At 35.6% G+C, this 18,399-nt stretch overlaps 1 protein-coding gene across 1 annotated transcript in view; it reads right to left on the bottom strand.

Moving 5' to 3' along the window:
- The window catches only part of LOC106074843 (kin of IRRE-like protein 2), a 321,964-nt gene that overhangs the window by 275,896 nt on the left and 27,669 nt on the right, over positions 1-18,399 (bottom strand). The gene's annotated exons all lie outside the window — the stretch shown is intronic.

The following is an 18,399-nucleotide window of genomic DNA, read 5'->3' as shown; positions in this document are numbered from 1 at the left end:
TCCATAAACATCTCATAAAACTATAGGCTTATAAATAAAAAGTATTTTGTTTTTGGCGCCTCTCTGCGTGGGGTACCCCCCTCCTGTGAGTGGCGCCCGGGCGATCGTACCCCCCTTTCCCACCAACTCACCTCTGCTGCAATGATCAATAACTTTTTGAATTAAGACATCTTCATATATTTATCAAGATCAACATACATTGTTATTAGTATATCATTGAGATTGATACTGGTTTGAATATTTCCTAAAATTATTTGTTTTAATTTCAATGAGATCTTTCTTCGAGTTTCTTTTCACTGAAATGTACATTATGAAGATTCGTACTTCACATTTAAGACTAAAAACTGCAGATGTGGTCAACACTTCTCCTCCTAACACATAGAGCGAGCACAACAAGTTTTGGTAGAAATAAAAATACTAAAGTGACATGAGTCAGTTCAATAGCATAGTGAGATGTACATGAGAAAAACATTTAGTGCTGGATTTACCTACAGGCAACACGAGGTATAATTCAGGGTCTACACCCCAAATAATGATTCCAGAGATAGTTACAAACTTTGCGAAGAAAAAGCAATGAGAAACTCTTATGTTGATTACACGGGGGTTGAATTTCTCAAATAGCTATGTGGGTCTTGAAGTTTAATTCCGGTCCTGCATACAAATCGTCTAGGATGTAGAGTCTAATTAACTAAACAGGATGAAGTAAATACATATTTTTACCTAGAAATAATGGCGAAGAATCATAATCTAGAGTTACTTTAAAGACAGCAGCATTTGTACGATGTCTAGTTGATACAAACACCGAAAGACGTAAATAAAGCCTAAATAGACCCCCCCCCCCCAATAGGCTTTGTCCGCATTAGATGTGACAAATATGTAGGTCGCAACTGGGCTTGTTTAGTCCTGCGAAACACTGCACTGATCATTTATCTTCGGAATCCTTGTTGATAAGAAATGAATTCTACAAGCAATCGAACTTTTCAACGATCAATTATTTTTAGCCAACGAACATATGCAGTCATTTTCAAAGTCACAAACAATCATACATAGCGAATGCAACTTTTTACTATGTTTGTTTGAAAATGCCCCAAATCTAAATTTGTGAAGTTTCTCTTTTAGAGTGTGTTGATCATAATGTTAATGTTTATGTTAATATAGCAACACTAATTGATACATGGCTCTAGTAACATTCTCAAAAGTAACACACGATTCTATTTAGTGATTTATCTACGCTGCTTGCTATAATCAGGTCAGGTCTCCTCGGCCACTGGTCAGCTCAGAGCTAGCTTGATGGCCATCACACAACTAAACTTGTTCATTAGCCAAGCTCTTTAATAAGCTCCCAATACACACACACACAGTTGATGCTCTACAGATGGAGAGGGTACACGTTAGGAAGCAGCGCGCTGATAAATCATCCATTTCCATCCACTTATCTCCCTTTCCACAGGACAATCTCAGGATATTATTTCCCTTCAAGGGCGATCATTTAGCAAGCACGGAGCGTCATTGAACGACTTAAAACTTGAATGTGTAAAACTATTAGAACTAAACACATGTAAATACACACATACGCACATACATAAATAGACATACAGACATATCTATGGTGTATACATATATTTATTCATTTATATATAATGATTAGTTGTTAATGTTTTTTTCTAATCTATTAGATACACTGCCCTATCCTCAGTCTTTTGTCATTCTTGTGAATCCTATCATCTATTGATATCTAAATACGTATTCACTCAATGTCTCAGTTTCTGTAAAATTATTAATATAAGATAAGATTATTTTATTGAGCCAAATAATTGGAAGTGTGATTGGATCACTAAAAAACAAGTTTTCTCTAGCTACACACAATGAATGCAATATCTAAAATCAGTCGAATAAAACAAACTTCTTTAATTAAAACCAGTTCATTAAAAGAAAAATAAAAACATTTTTTAAACATACTCTTAAAAAAAAGGTTATACGAAGTGTAATTATATCCTCTTCAAACCGACATACTAACCACTCTGCTAGTGAGGTGCTTATGAAAATAAAAGATTGTATATTTATCTATTATTTGTTTCAAGCATACGTTAAAGCGGCGACCTATAAAGGGAAGTATTTCAGCTTATACTATCACTTCAGTCAAATTAAATTTCTTTCCCTTGTACCAAAAAAAAAATTACAATTACCAATTATTAATTAGCTAATTGGTTAATTTTTTAATGATTCTTTTGTTGTCAGGTAAAATAAATAATTGTGCGAAATTTCAGCTTGATCCGATATTGGCTGTCGGAGTAATAACGTGTACAAACTTTTTACCAGACAGACAGACGGACAAACAGACAGAGTGAGTTAAAATAAGCTTTGTAATCAACATACACTTACACATTTTTTTAATTTCAAAAGATATCTCAGGGAAGCCATTCCTATATGTATATAGATCTCTAGGTCAACACGTCATGTTCTCATTCTCTGTCCTTACGTTATGCAACTAGTGTACACAGGTGTTACCTACTAATCATAGTTTGAGTGGGTACATATATGAAAGGGAGGGAGTTTAGGATAGTAAGGATAGTTTGTTTCTTATTATTGTTTTCATGTATACACTATCCAGTGGTACCTTGTATCCAGTGGTACCTTGTGTCCAGCGGTAACCTAGCTGTTACAAAGTCACAAAGTTGTTTAGCAGATTTGCCGGAAAATTAATTTTTGAACCCTGCTTTGGAGAAACTTTCTCGCTGACAAACATCACACTTGAAAGTAGCGCCAGACTGTTTGTGTCAGAGGAGCCAGTCTTTTTCCTGATTGGCTTGTCGGTTGAGATCATTGCTACTTTGTAGTCCTCGGCGAAGATCCTTTTGATGAAAGCGTTCGAGGATCCTTAGATGCCTTCTGTAAAGCACCCTGGTCTCAGAGTCATACAAGAGGACGGCTCTCACGAAGTTCATGGGATACAATGCTGAGGCCCAAAGAAAATCCCTTGCTAAAGACATGCACACAAGATGAACAAAAAACCCTCGGTGGACAACGGCTTTTTCTGCATTAGGGATGACAAAATATGCAGGTCGCAACTGGGTTGACATAGTCGTGTGAAACACTGCACTGATTTCAATCATTGACATCGAAGACATGATCATTGTTTGTTATAAAGGGACATTTCTGAAACTAAATGCATTTGAATAGTAAAAAAAACGGTAACTGAAATATTGGTATGTGATACATATTCAACTCTTTTGCCGAGGCACCTATTATGGCACTTATTACCAAACTAAAACGGGTATTTCCGAAATGAATTTCACAAGACTAACTAAACTAACAAATAAGGAATTTAAAAAAAAGGAAGGTTTGTCTTAAAGTGAAGTATTTTTTTTATTGGTTTTATTTCGTTTCTACTATAAAAAACTAAACCCACCTCAGTGACGTTATTTTTTTTTAAATCGAAGTGTTAATTTTGTACAGGAGTTTTAAAATGTTTCTGGCTTCTAAAAGTAAAACTAAAAAAAAAACTACTTTAAAGAAACGAAACAAAGAATTAAAAATAGTACTCGCAGCATTCTGGCAACCTTTTTTTTTTTCTGATGCAGATTTTGGTGAGACTTCCGCAGGAGTTATGGGTTAACACTCACTTTGGCCCATTGCCTTGGGCTTTGTGTCAGCGATTAGCCATTTTTGTTTACTTCCCTTTGTTTCCTATACCCAGGTTCAGTCAGAGGCGGTGCCAGGAAAGTGAGGCCAGACTGAGGAAGCAATACGTCCAAGTGATGGCGTTAATTCAACTTGCCTGCCGCTGCAAGGGACTCTCTCCCCGCCTCGAGGATGGCCATTATACTACACCGCATTAACCTTTGTAGAACTCGGTGCCAGTTGCCCAGGGTGTACTCCATTAACCCAAACCTTAACACTTTGGTTTGATTCCTAAAGACCTTTCTGGAATAAAGGTATGCACTTTACATGGAGTCTCAAAATGTGCTATGCAAAACCCACACAAGCAAGAAAAGCGTTATTCATCTCAATTCCTATTATTAACATTCTCTTCATGGATGAAAACAAAAAGTGTAAAGTTTCTTGATGGTCGAAAAAACAAATTGAGGCATACACATTTCAAGCTAAACATTTGCACATGATTAGAAAAAGGTCAATCTAATAATGAGAATGACAAATGAAATAGGAATGTTTAGTTGACAATATTATCTGAATATAGGGTCCGAATTTCTTTTTTTTTTATTTGTACATTGCTTGTTTAACTTCAATAGAAACATTTTAGTTACTTTTTTATGATCTTTTTTTTAAAGGTGTATAAAAAAAGGTTTCCCTTTCAGACCACAACCACCAACAGCCTTTACTTTCCCCAACTAAAGTCAGGTACCCATTAGAGTTGGGTGGACTCAGGGACGCCCTAAAAATCCCGAAATTCAAAATCCCAGCGTTCAACGAGATTCGAACTTAGGACCTCAGGTTCGGAAACCGAGCGCTAAGGTGTATAGTTTGTATGAAATCTTGCAAATGCTTTTTTTTTTCTCCTTACAATAGTCTATGAAGACTTATGTCCCATCATTTATTTCATAACTTATGTTGTTTTTTTTAAATAGTCTAGTAAATATTTTAATATAGTTATATGACCTGATCAGAAATTAATTTTCAGTTAAATGAAAACCTAAACCCAAATTAAGTGAGTACCACATATCAATTAAAATAAATGTTATTAAAAATGAATTTGAAAGTCACAAATTCGCAGATGAAATATGAAAAAAAAAACGTCATGAGCGTGAGAGAGAGAAAGATGAAAGAAAGAAAAATGTTTAGAAATAAATGTCTTAAATACTAGGAAAATAAATACATTTAATAACAGCAACAATAACGTATCCAATATTTTTTGGAACGAAAAAAAAAAAATCTTTGCCTGAAAATGGAAAGAAAACCTGGCAATGATCGTGTGTCACGAGATGTTCCTACGGTTTCAGATTATCAGAGGAATAGAGAAAGCTTCCTGTCAGACTCAGAAATGTCATTATTAGATAATGTCTGTCTGTCTGTCTCTAATGTGTTTGTCAGTCTGTGCCGATGTTTGTTTGTCTAGCTTCCTCTGTATCGGCGATGGTGTTGGGGAAGAACTAACGCTTGACACTTGACTGACTCGTTAGCATTGTATTCAGTTCTCTTCGTTTAGAAATGTCTGGGTTGTCCAGTGGTTAGGTGAAGGTCTCAGGTTCGAAACTTGATGGGGGCATGATAATATCAAAGATTTTAACTCGTACTTCGGAAATCAAACTCAAATCACCGAGCTAAGCTTCATGTGGCCACGAGCACGGCCACCATAGATGAGGAAACAACTTTTGGATAAACCCTAGTTAACGTAAATATGAACTCACTGTCCGCTGCTTACAAGAGAGTGGAGTCTACTTCTATTCATTCCTATTTTCAAAAAGTTGAACACATTTTTATTATTCCTCTAATTCCTCGAATTCTTCATCTTGTCCACAAAAAAAAAACAACAAAAGGTCAGAGACAAAAACATAGACACGGTTCTCGAAAACAGTTCAAACGATTTTCCTAGAAATTTGACATTTGATGTATATCTTTGAGGAAAGAATTACTAGCTAATTGGCCACACTGGGAAAACCCATGTTTGATATTTATAATTTTCGAAATATTATCTTTTAAAACTAAATTTGGTCTTGACAGTCTGTATCTTGTACAGACATAGCGGGTATTCCAGTTGTCTTCATTTAAAAGTGAAATTAATTAATGAATGTCCAGGAACAATTTGTACACGTCTTCCAAGTATCGATTTAAAGGCATACCATTAGAATTTTAGTAGATCTAAACATTCGCTTATCAGGGTTTGTTTGTTGTTGTTGTTGTTGTTTCGTGAGAAGGTGGAATCGGGCGTGGTCTTCAGATAACAGTTTTTCTGTGTCAAATGTGCCATGACTGGACCATGCAAACCACTGCAGTATTCCTGAATCTTCTGACTTGAAGACAACGTTATTTTATTCTTAACTTGTTCAGAGTTGGTTAACGATTTGTTCAGGGTTGGTTCACGATTTGTTCAGGGTTGGTTAACGATTTGTTCAGGGTTGGTTAACTATTTGTTCAGGGTTGGTTAACGATTTGTTCAGGGTTGGTTAACGATATGTTCAGGGTTGATTAACGATTTGTTCAGGGTTGGTTAACGATATGTTCAGGGTTGATTAACGATTTGTTCAGGGTTGGTTAACGATATGTTCAGGGTTGGTTCGTGCTTTCTTCACAGTTGGTTGATGGCTAATTTAGAATTGTTTAATAGCTAGTTTATGGCTGACGTATGCTCGAATTGCACTGAAGAATACATTGGCTGGCGACCGATAGCTTCAACTCATTGATTTGTTAAATAGTAAGAAACTTTATCTTTTTGGGCCTTCGGGGCAAAGCAAAAATAAAAACGGTTGGATTACGAAGTCTTGATCTGTATTTTATTTACAGCAAAGCCCATTGAGGCATTAGTTCTAGCAAATAAAATTCTTCTGGTGTATAACAATAGTTCCCATATCAGATACTTTGAGTGTTGGACAAAATAAATTTAGGCCTATCACTTAAAGGGAGATGGTGTCTAGTTACACAGAACAAAGCGGGAATCGAACACACACAGACACAGAGATAATTAGATTTCTGTAGTCCTACCGAACATTGATTGAAAGACTCCCGTCATGTGTCAGTATCAATATCTTCCCAGTGTCAGGAACAGGAGCGAACAGATAACAACAACAAAAAAAAAAAGAAAAGTTAATCGAGATGAGATTTGTTTCCCTTTGTTGGACGCCGTATTCTTTTTTTAGCTAAGAGATGACGCTATAATTGTCGCTAAAAATGTTTTTGATGAGGCTTTGAGCTACTCCTGAGTCATCAAGACACGTACAAACAGAAATGCACATGCAAAAACAATAGGGTTTGTTGCTGAACATAAAAATTATATATGTGTCAGATGCGAATAGCCCAATTTTTCTGTAAAAGAAATTACAAAAGTCATTTCTCTATAGAAGAAGTTACGAAGGCTATATAATTTACAACCACAGACCTATATATACTAAGATAAATATAGATTTTTGATTTCTAGTTACGATTTATTTAGGTAGGTGCTGATTTACTACTACATACCAAGTATTAGAGTTTAGAAAAACCCAGGTTCGTTTCTATTAGCTAACACCGCATATCATATCTCCATTAGTATATTTAGATGTATAATAAAATTCTAGTTTAGATCTATATATAAAAATCGAATAGATCTAGTAAGATTCTATCTTGAGACTAAATTGCCGAGTCTAGCCTATGCTATGCCTATAGTCAGTTTTTATTAGAATAAATTCTAGATATTACTAAAGACTAAAGTTTATTAATTAATAGATTATTAGATATAGACATATGACATAGATCTAATAATACTGTAATACATTTACCATACTCTATACTTAATCAACTAGACTAGAGATCTATCTATAGATCTATCTATTATTTAGTCAGTCTAGATGTATACAATATTCATTATAATACTTCTACTTATTTATAAAGTTAGTAGGCCTACTTAGATTTAGATGATTAGATCTATTATAGTTTATTAATAGATTTACTTTTCAATGCCTAGACCTAATAATAAAATTGCTATTGATATCTAATGACTGTTTTTTTTTTAATTGTAATAGGCCTACTAGATCTAGGTCTAGACTCTACTTAAATTAAGTCTAAAATAATGACTGTCTAAGACTCTAGATGATTGAGACTTTCACATATAGATGTTGTTAATAATACGGCATGTCGGCTGAAAGTAAGCAGTATACAAAGTATACATATATAAAGTATTTTTTTTTTTAAATAGGTGCCGGTACTCAGTGATAGATTGCCTAAGTTTAAACTACTAATAAATTAACAATTAACGTTGAAATACAAGAAAAGTAATAATTTTTCCCGACATTTAAAAAAGGTGCCGGTACCCCGTACCGATGAGTACCGTAACAAAAATATATCTCAATCTTCTTTCATTTAACTTTTTTTTTTTTGCGGAGTTATTGCTACTTAATACATTAATACCGGATCGATTCATATAGGGCCTAAGTATACAAGCAGGACCTAGAGCATTGGATACATTTATTTTTTAAATACAAAGTTTTATGGAAGAGGCAATATATTAGTTGTTTGAAGTTTGTAACTTCTTAAATTCAGGCTAAAAATATCGAAGCCTACATTTTTACACTCATTTCTAAACAATTAGAAGAGATGGACTGACTCATAATGTAGCTTGTGTACATTTACAAAAACACAAACTCTCTTTGTAATCTTATCAGTTAGACTTTCAAAACTATTAAAAATAATTCTATCTATTATTCCTTTTTAGAATAAGGATATAAACAAAAATTTGCCATATGACTTTGCCTAACAGAAAAAAATGAAACTTACGTCTATTTATACAGTTATTTTTAGTTACCTAGTAATATAAAATATATTGAACTAACACGTACATTTATCATAATGCAGCCATGCGATTTTTCGTTTATGAACATAGCATTATTTAGGAACAATATTTTACAAAGGCTGCTTGGAGAAATCAGGTATACCCATTAGGAGAATAACCCTTTTCTCGAGAAAAATTTAAGAAACTAGAACAGACACAAAATAGACAGTGACATTCATAACAAACTAATATTCAAAATTGATTAGAGTAACACATTTTAAACAATCATTTAAAGTTTAAAATCACTACAATTCTTTTCAACAATTATTTTGTGTATGAAATTGTGTATCGGAAAATGCCGAGTACTTGAAATAAGCTAGTCCTAAAAAAACAACACAGATCTTGGGTAAAATACTCATCAAATAAAGTACTGTAAATGTGTATTTTCACGCGCTAGTTTCAGGTCTTTTCTTTTTATAGCCTCTATCGGGTTATATCCCAACTACCCGTATTTTTGTGCAGAATTTTTTTCTCTATCAGTTACACTTAAAATTATAGCATAATAATGTCAGCTTAATTTAAATAGAGAACTGAAAAATGCAAAGATATATAAGGAAAAAAGGCACTTCCGGCCCAATACTTTTTATTAAAAGAAACGAAACGGACTAGTCCAACAAACCCAATTAATTCTTAGCCTGTCAACATGGGAGCACAAAAATAAAGGTACACATTGGACTAGGAAATGTATTTGGTCTTTTTTTTTTTTTGTACTATTCCTACTTTTACTGTGCGCTTTCTTAATGGAGGAAAAATGTTTGCAGGTGGAAAGGAAGTGACGTCAGAGGCGAAAGACCCGAAAAAAAGTATTGACATGAAAAAAATAATGAATGGTTTTCTCTTATTCCAAAGTAGTAAACCGTTAAGCCATAAGTTGGGGAATAAAAAAATTGAACTGATTAAAATTAAAATCAAAATCAAACTTTACATAATATATTTAAATATATAAGAATAAAATATGTAGACCCTAAAACCAGCAGTATTTTGATCTAGATACGTGTAGATCTAAATAAGTGTAGATCTGGTGTCATAAAAAAAATAATCATTTATTTCAAGCTAAAATTTCTCACATATTAACTTTTTCTCTCCTAACTGACGATACTAACGTTGATTCCACCAGAATGTGGTAAATAATTACGGAGAGAAAGAGTTAAAATGACTGGTTAGTGAAGTTGATAAGTGATTTCGAATCTACAGGACAAGAAATGCAATGAAGTGCTTGTCTTAAAACCTAAGTATTTATTGTGACGAATAAACAAGGAAAACGTCGATTTGGGAAAAATTGACCGCTGGTCATTTCAATGTGAAAAGTTGTTTCAATGGCATGTTAAGCTTTTGGAATTTTTATCGACAAAGTGAAAACTTAGTAATGAGAGAAGACATGAGCTAGGGCTTTGACTGTATATAGACTTTGACATAATTGCTTGAGTATAATGTCACAGCTGTTTGTTTTGTTTTGTTTTTGCTCGGTTGGCTTTCATCTTCTTGCACTGATATCTTTGCAGACAAAAAAAATTCTCCCAATGACAAAATTAAAGTGATGATATTTACGTTCAAGTTCTTGGAACAATTAACTCTGTACAGAATACTAGTGGTCAAGTAAAATACCACTTTTAGACCTTGCGATCTATAGGGCAGATGAGGAGGTCATCTATTAAAGTGGCTGAAGGTTAATAAGGGTTTCGTGTGGCCAGCACAATGACCAACAGTTGGATGGACCCCGAGGTGCCCTAAAACTACCGAAATTCAAAACATAACAACACGAGTAGTAAGCAAGAAAATGTAAACTATTGGCTTTATCAGACGTTACTAGCTACCTTCTAAACTCTAGGAGAGGTAACTTTATCAGACGTTACTAGCTACCTTCTAAACTCTAGGAGAGGTAACTTTATCAGACGTTACTAGCTACCTTCTAAACTCTAGGAGAGGTAACTTTATCAGACGTTACTAGCTACCTTCTATACTCTAGGGGAGGTAACTTTATCAGACGTTACTAGCTACCTTCTAAACTCTAGGAGAGGTAACTTTATCAGACGTTACTAGCTACCTTCTATACTCTAGGGGAGGTAACTTTATCAGACGTTACTAGCTACCTTCTAAACTCTAGGGGAGGTAACTTTATCAGACGTTACTAGCTACCTTCTAAACTCTAGGGGAGGTAACTTTATCAGACGTTACTAGCTACCTTCTAAACTCTAGGGGAGGTAACTTTATCAGACGTTACTAGCTACCTTCTAAACTCTAGGGGAAATAACTTTATCAGACGTTACTAGCTACCTTCTAAACTCTAGGGGAAATAACTTTATCAGACGTTACTAGCTACCTTCTAAACTCTAGGGGAAATAACTTTATCAGACGTTACTAGCTACCTTCTAAACTCTAGGGGAGGTAACTTTATCAGACGTTACTAGCTACCTTCTAAACTCTAGGGGAAATAACTTTATCAGACGTTACTAGCTACCTTCTAAACTCTAGGGGAAATAACTTTATCAGACGTTACTAGCTACCTTCTAAACTCTAGGGGAAATAACTTTATCAGACGTTACTAGCTGCCTTCAAAACTCTAGGGGAGGTAACTTTATCAGACGTTACTAGCTACCTTCTAAACTCTAGGGGAGGTAACTTTATCAGACGTTACTAGCTACCTTCTAAACTCTAGGGGAGGTAACTTTATCAGACGTTACTAGCTACCTTCTAAACTCTAGGGGAGGTAACTTTATCAGACGTTACTAGCTGCCTTCAAAACTCTAGGGGAGGTAACTTTATCAGACGTTACTAGCTGCCTTCAAAACTCTAGGGGAGGTAACTTTATCAGACGTTACTAGCTACCTTCTAAACTCTAGGGGAGGTAACTTTATCAGACGTTACTAGCTGCCTTCAAAACTCTAGGGGAGGTAACTTTATCAGACGTTACTAGCTACCTTCTAAACTCTAGGGGAGGTAACTTTATCAGACGTTACTAGCTACCTTCTAAACTCTAGGGGAGGTAACTTTATCAGACGTTACTAGCTACCTTCTAAACTCTAGGGGAGGTAACTTTATCAGACGTTACTAGCTACCTTCTAAACTCTAGGGGAGGTAACTTTATCAGACGTTACTAGCTACCTTCTAAACTCTAGGGGAGGTAACTTTATCAGACGTTACTAGCTACCTTCTAAACTCTAGGGGAGGTAACTTTATCAGACGTTACTAGCTTCCTTCTAAACTCTAGGGGAGGTAACTTTATCAGACGTTACTAGCTGCCTTCTAAACTCTAGGGGAAATAACTTTATCAGACGTTACTAGCTGCCTTCTAAACTCTAAAGGAAATAACTTTATCAGACGTTACTAGCTGCCTTCTAAACTCTAGGGGAAATAACTTTATCAGACGTTACTAGCTACCTTCTAAACTCTGGAGGAAATAACTTTATCAGACGTTACCAGCTACCTTCTAAACTCTAGGGGAAATAACTTTTTCTTGGTCAAGTTTTCAATGAGCTGAAGTGAACATTTCTAAATATTTTTTCCTTTAGGCATTGATTGATCAAGTTGTTTTTTTTTTTTTGTTTTTTTTTTTGCTAATTAGATTGTAACGTAGGGAATGAAATACATACACATTGTTACTAATTGTTTTTTCTAACGCCAATGACAATAGGTTTTACAATACTTCTACTTCCATAGTTAAGGGGAGATCACTGAGATATTATGAAAAGAGTGTAGACTAGCTTGAGACATTTGGTCCATGTTTCAGTACGCGTCATCAATAATTGTGCTAGTTTGGTTTATCACGTCATCAACAATGGTGCAGGTTAGTATCCAACGATACGTCTGAATGGATGAAAAAAAACGTGTCAGATGTGACAAGTGGCAGGATGTGACAAGTGGCAGGATGTGACACGACGTTGACTGTCAGATCTATGCCGTGTTTAAATCAGAGCTCAATAAATCTATGACGGTTCACGTACGCATTCGTACAAGGTTTATTGTCTCCCATGCCCGCATGAAAGAGCGGACCGTGTCCGATAGAGCCGAGATCGTTGTTGAATGGCGAATGTTACACTCCAAAACCTGCAAAAATTAATGACCAATGCAAGTAGGTAATTGTATCAATTGAATGAAGTTGACAACAGGTTGAGAAGTTCTCATCGATGCTAGCGTGTTTCCCCATTGATTTAGTAACAATATAACTATTGACCTTGTCACAATGTTGACTTTGGAACAATTTATTCCATTAAATAGATACCAATTGATATTACGAAAATGTAACCCTTATTTGGAACAATGAGACGATTACATTTCTCCCCCGACCTCTTCTATTTCCTCCTATATACATTTCCACAAGGTTGCCACAATGTGGTGCGAATACAGTTTATATAACAGATGTTGCTATTAATTTTTTGTTTTAAAAAGGGAAAGTGATTTAGTAGACAGTGGTTCGTGTTCTTTAAAAGTTGCACCGACTGACCAGTGTGTCCTCAATGTCTCATGTCTTTGTTTACGTCAGCCAATCATGCCCAAGGTTCACGCTCTGGCTGGATACAGGCAGGCCACAAGCAGGACATGGAGCATTGGGAGGGAGTGGTCGGCAGGCTATCACACTTAAAATTAACATTTTGTATAAAGGGGGGGGGGAGGATTGTGATTGTTAGAAGTTTCTAGTTCGTAGCCTCTGATATCCATGCTGAAATATTGAAACCTGCTTACCAAACAGCTGACTCATCGACGGACCCAATGGGAAAGATGATGATGATGATGCATTGATAGTCGATGACAATACATGAATCGATAAATAATTAGCCAAATAGTTAATCAATTAGTGGAAATTAATTAATATTGTGTGTATGGAAAGGGGGGATAAACCTTGCAGTATTGCGATATAGTACAGTGATATTTTTTTTCGGTGCCTCCATTTAAGCTTTGTTGAAAACGAGTATTTTGTATATTTTGCTTATTTCCCCTTTGCACTGATATACAGGAAACTTCTAGAACATGTTCTAAAACTAAAAGCTTGCCATTCAAAAAGTTTTTTTCTGTCAGTTCTTGTATGCAAGCTAAGAAATAAACTGTTATAGACTTTACTGGGAATTTGACGAAATTATAATTAGACTATTTTAGACAGACATAGGAATTATGGGATATTACCTAAATAGGAATTATGGGATAGATTTTAACGACTCACTCCTCTTAGTTAATGGCGAGACCTCATCTGTAGAAACTGTCGACATTTTGGACTGTGCCCCTTCATATTGGATTAAACATTTTGTCAAGTATCTATCGTTTTCCTTAAGTGTTTTATACAAATTGTTATATGTTGTTGGTGGTTGAACGAACTCCATCTAGACCTAAATCTACTCTACATCTCAGACATCTATTAACTAAACAACCCACAACATAAACGACTAGATCTCAGCTCTGGACTAGAATAAACTTTAAACTCTGTACCTACTAGAATAAACTTTAAACTCTGTACCTACTAGAATAAACTTTAAACTCTGTACCTACTAGAATAAACTTTAAACTCTGTACCTACTAGAATAAACTTTAAACTCTGTACCTACTAGAATAAACTTTAAACTCTGTACCTACTAGAATTAACTTTAAACTCTGTACCTACTAGAATAAACTTTAAACTCTGTACCTACTAGAATAAACTTTAAACTCTGTACCTACAAACTGCTTTTAAAATCGTCACTTAAAATTTCGCATTAAAAAAGACAAATTTAAAACAGATTCTTGGCTAAATATTTTAAGAACATTTTTTCTTAGTCTCTATGTCTCTTTCCCGAAAACTCTCTTTCTCTCCTCCTCCTCCTCTCTCTCTCTCTCTCTCTCTCCTGGTCTTTCCTTCCATCTCCCTCTTTCTAAAGCTCTCTGTTGAATATAATTGAGTCTCGCTTCTGTATTGTAGATTATTCAAGCTTTGAGTTTTTCTATCTAGAATGCTAAATGTAATTTTGTAGTTTTGACTCTGGAGTTCTCTATCCAATGGGAATTAACTCATTCTTAACAACCAGGTCTTCAGCTGCGGTTACCTTTTCAGCTCCCCCTCCCCCCTTTTTTTAAATGTATATTTTACTAACTTTTAAGGGATGATGTATTTATGATATCCTCCAGGAATTCTTCGAAAGGAGAAAAAGGTGGTTGCCCTTGAGACCAGATATTTTAGTGACGCTGAAGTTGACACGTAGGGAATGAGAGGAGGTACACAGATGGTCACCCATAAAACTGTAGAGCCCTACTTCCATAGGACTGGGAGAAAGTAACTAAAGATGACTGCATTGGAAATTTCCATAGCCCAAAGAAAAATTATATTCATACATTCAATAAATATACAGGAACTGCGGCGTCGCTAGGGGTCGGTGTCTTTTGGTGTGGTCATTTCATGGTGTTACCCTCAGCTAACCATCAATTCCCCCCCATCCCCCCCCCTTAAAAACTGTTTTTATTAAAAATGTTGTGTTATTTTTTTTTCATTATAACATTATAAAACTATGAGATAACAACAAGGCCTAACTACATTAAATGACTGATGGTCTAACTACGTTAAATGACTGATGGTCTAACTACGTTGAATGACTGATGGCCTAACTACGTTGAATAACTGATGGCCTAACTACGTTGAATGACTGATGGCCTAACTACGTTGAATGACTGATGGCCTAACTAGGTTAAATGACTGATGGCCTAACTACGTTGAATGACTGATCGCCTGACTACGTTGAATGACTGATGGCATAACTACGTTGAATGACTGATGGTATAACCACGTTGGATGACTGATGGCCTGACTACGTTGAATGACTGATGGCCTGACTACGTTGAATGACTGATGACCTAACAACGTTAAATGACTGTTGGCCTAACTACGTTGAATGACTGATGACCTGACTACGTTGAATGACTGATGACCTGACTACGTTGAATGACTGATGACCTGACTACGTTGAATGGCTGATGGCCTAACTACGTTGAATGACTCATGGTCTGACTACGTTGAATGACTGATGGCCTGACTACGTTAAATGACTGATGGCCTAACTACATTGAATGACTGATGGCCTAACTACGTTGAATGACTGATGGCCTAACTACGTTGAATGGCTGATGGCCTAACTACGTTGAATGGCTGATGGCCTAACTACGTTGAATGACTGATGGTCTGACTACGTTGAATGACTGATGACCTAACTACGTTGAATGACTGTTGACCTAACTACGTTGAATGACTGATGACCTAACTACGTTGAATGACTGGTAACAAAACTGAAAATATGCATGGATTTTTATTTTTCTTGTCTCGGACATTTTAATGTCAATTTGTTAATTGCAATCATTAAAATCTAGGATTATTCAAATTATTAACGTTAGTTTGATTTTAAGAAGAACCTTCTCAGTACATACTTGAGTTAATGTGTCTCGCTTTCCTAAAGTTGACGCCCCTCTAGATCGGCCATCACTTTGTCAATAGTTAATGAAACCTTTAGTCAGAAAGTCTTCTTGTGCATAACTTCGTCCAGTACATCTGCTCCCCCCCCCCCAAAAAAAAAAGTAAATTCCCAGAGAACTAGAAATAGTTTTTATGATTAGCCATAGTGATAACATCGTCAGGATGATCGCGTAGATAGAACTTCAACAGCCGAGCTGCTCCTTTGTTAGCGAATACATATTCCAACAAATCTTTAAATATTCAATCTGCGCATGAAGAGACCCTGTTCTAATCCCACCATATGCAGCAGTCCCTCAGAAGTGCAACATCAGGTTTTTAAGATGACGTCACCGACCTTGCGCATGAAATAAGAAAAACAATTTTTTAAAGACAATAACTCCTTTGTATTAACTTACAGAGTGATTTGTTCTCTCTTACTAACTAATAAATGTTTGACTTTAACAAAATGGAACATTTCTTTACTCCGACCCATTCTCACCCGCCTCCAGAAAAGAATCGCGAAGACCTTGTAATACTCCAATGATCTAGAATCTAGCACTGAGAAGACGATGTTCCTGAACAGTAACTTTTTAAGCAAGTTAGTTCTTGTCTTTTGAGTGACTGGTTAGTTCTTGTCTTTTGAGTGACTGGTTAGTTCTTGTCTTTTGAGTGGCTGGTTAGTTCTTGTCTTTTGAGTGACTGGTTAGTTCTTGTCTTTTGAGTGACTGGCTAGTTCTTGTCTTTTGAGTGACTGGTTAGTTCTTGTCTTTTGAGTGACTGGTTAGTTCTTGTCTTTTGAGTGACTGGTTAGTTCTTGTCTTTTGAGTGACTGGTTAGTTCTTGTCTTTTGAGTGACTGGTTAGTTCTTGTCTTTTGAGTGACTGGTTAGTTCTTGTCTTTTGAGTGACTGGTTAGTTCTTGTCTTTTGAGTGACTGGTTAGTTCTTGTCTTTTGAGTGACTGGTTAGTTCTTGTCTTTTGAGTGACTGGTTAGTTCTTGTCTTTTGAGTGACTGGCTAGTTCTTGTCTTTTGAGTGACAGGCTAGTTCTTGTCTTTTGAGTGACAGGCTAGTTCTTGTCTTTTGAGTGACAGGCTAGTTCTTGTCTTTTGAGTGACTGGTTAGTTCTTGTCTTTTAAGTGACTGGTTAGTTCTTGTCTTTTGAGTGACAGGTTAGTTCTTGTATTTTGAGTGACTGGTTAGTTCTTGTCTTTTGAGTGACATGTTAGTTCTTGTCTTCTGAGTGACAGGTTAGTTCTTGTCTTTTGGGTGACAGGTTAGTTCTTGTCTTTTGAGTGACTGGTTAGTTCTTGTATTTTGAGTGACTGGTTAGTTCTTGTCTTTTGAGTGACAGGTTAGTTCGGGTTTTTTCCACAAAGTTTATATAAACTCTCTCTATCTGACTGTCTGTTAAAAAGTTTGTAATCTCGGATAAAGGTGAATTTTTGCACAATTATTTTTCTTAGTTGAAAACACAAGAATCAATTTTTAAAAAAACCCAATTAGTTAATTAACTATTGGTAATTAATTATTTGGCTTGGTATCTCGAACAAGGGAAAGAAATTGTACTTGACTGAGGTCATGGTATAAGCTGAATTAGTCCCTTTATAGTTCGCCGCTTTAAAGTACGTTTGAAACAAACAAAAGATAACTATACAATCTTCAATTTTCAAACACATCGCACTAGCAAACTGATTAGAATGTCGGCTTGAGTCATGAGTTCGAATACAGGTCGTTCCCCTTTTTTTATAAATGCTTTAAAAAGACGATCACGATAACATTCACCCAGATATCCCTTTCTTCCCTCCCCCCCCCTAATGTTCCCAACATAGCATTTTGAGAAAGCTAATAGCATGAAATTGCGCTAAACAAAAACAAAAACTATTGGAAAAAATATTTCTAATCGCAGATTATTATTGTTAGTCTAGATGTATTACAAATTTAATTACATGACTGATTCAAACTAATACAACTACACTTCTTATAAGCTTGTTGTTGTTGTTTTTTAGTATTTTTTATGTTTTTCTTGTTTGTAGTCACAGGGTTAGTTCACTTATTTGTTTCTAAGTATAAGTTAGTTCGTACTTTTTGAGTGACAGGTGAGTTCGAACTTTTCTAGTTACAAGCATAGACATAAAATAAAATATAGTTACAAGTTAATTCGTACTTTTTGAATTACGGGTTAGCTCGTAAATTGTTGAAATACAGATCAGTCAGTATTTTTTAACTACGTGTTATGACTTTCATTAGACTTTGTTTCTTGAGTTCTTGAAACTTTGAGCCAGCCCTAGGGGCCCGCTGTTACTTATTTTTCAGTACTTTCCGGCGGCAGTGCTAATGGCAGTCTCTGCGACTGTTAAAAGGCAGACAGTGATCAGTGTCATGTCTGACACTGGCTATGACAAATACGTCATTGAATTGCTTCATGTCGATGTGTGTCCAGAGGTTTGAGTGTTTCTGTGTGTGTTGTTGTAGTTAGAGCTTGATCAATGTGAACTAAAAAAAACGAAATAGAGAAAG

Source organism: Biomphalaria glabrata, chromosome 1 (genome assembly GCF_947242115.1).
Source record: "Biomphalaria glabrata chromosome 1, xgBioGlab47.1, whole genome shotgun sequence".
Classification (NCBI taxonomy): Eukaryota; Metazoa; Mollusca; class Gastropoda; family Planorbidae; genus Biomphalaria; species Biomphalaria glabrata.
Note: the sequence above shows the minus strand (reverse complement) of the source record. Positions and strands in the feature narration are given on the sequence as shown.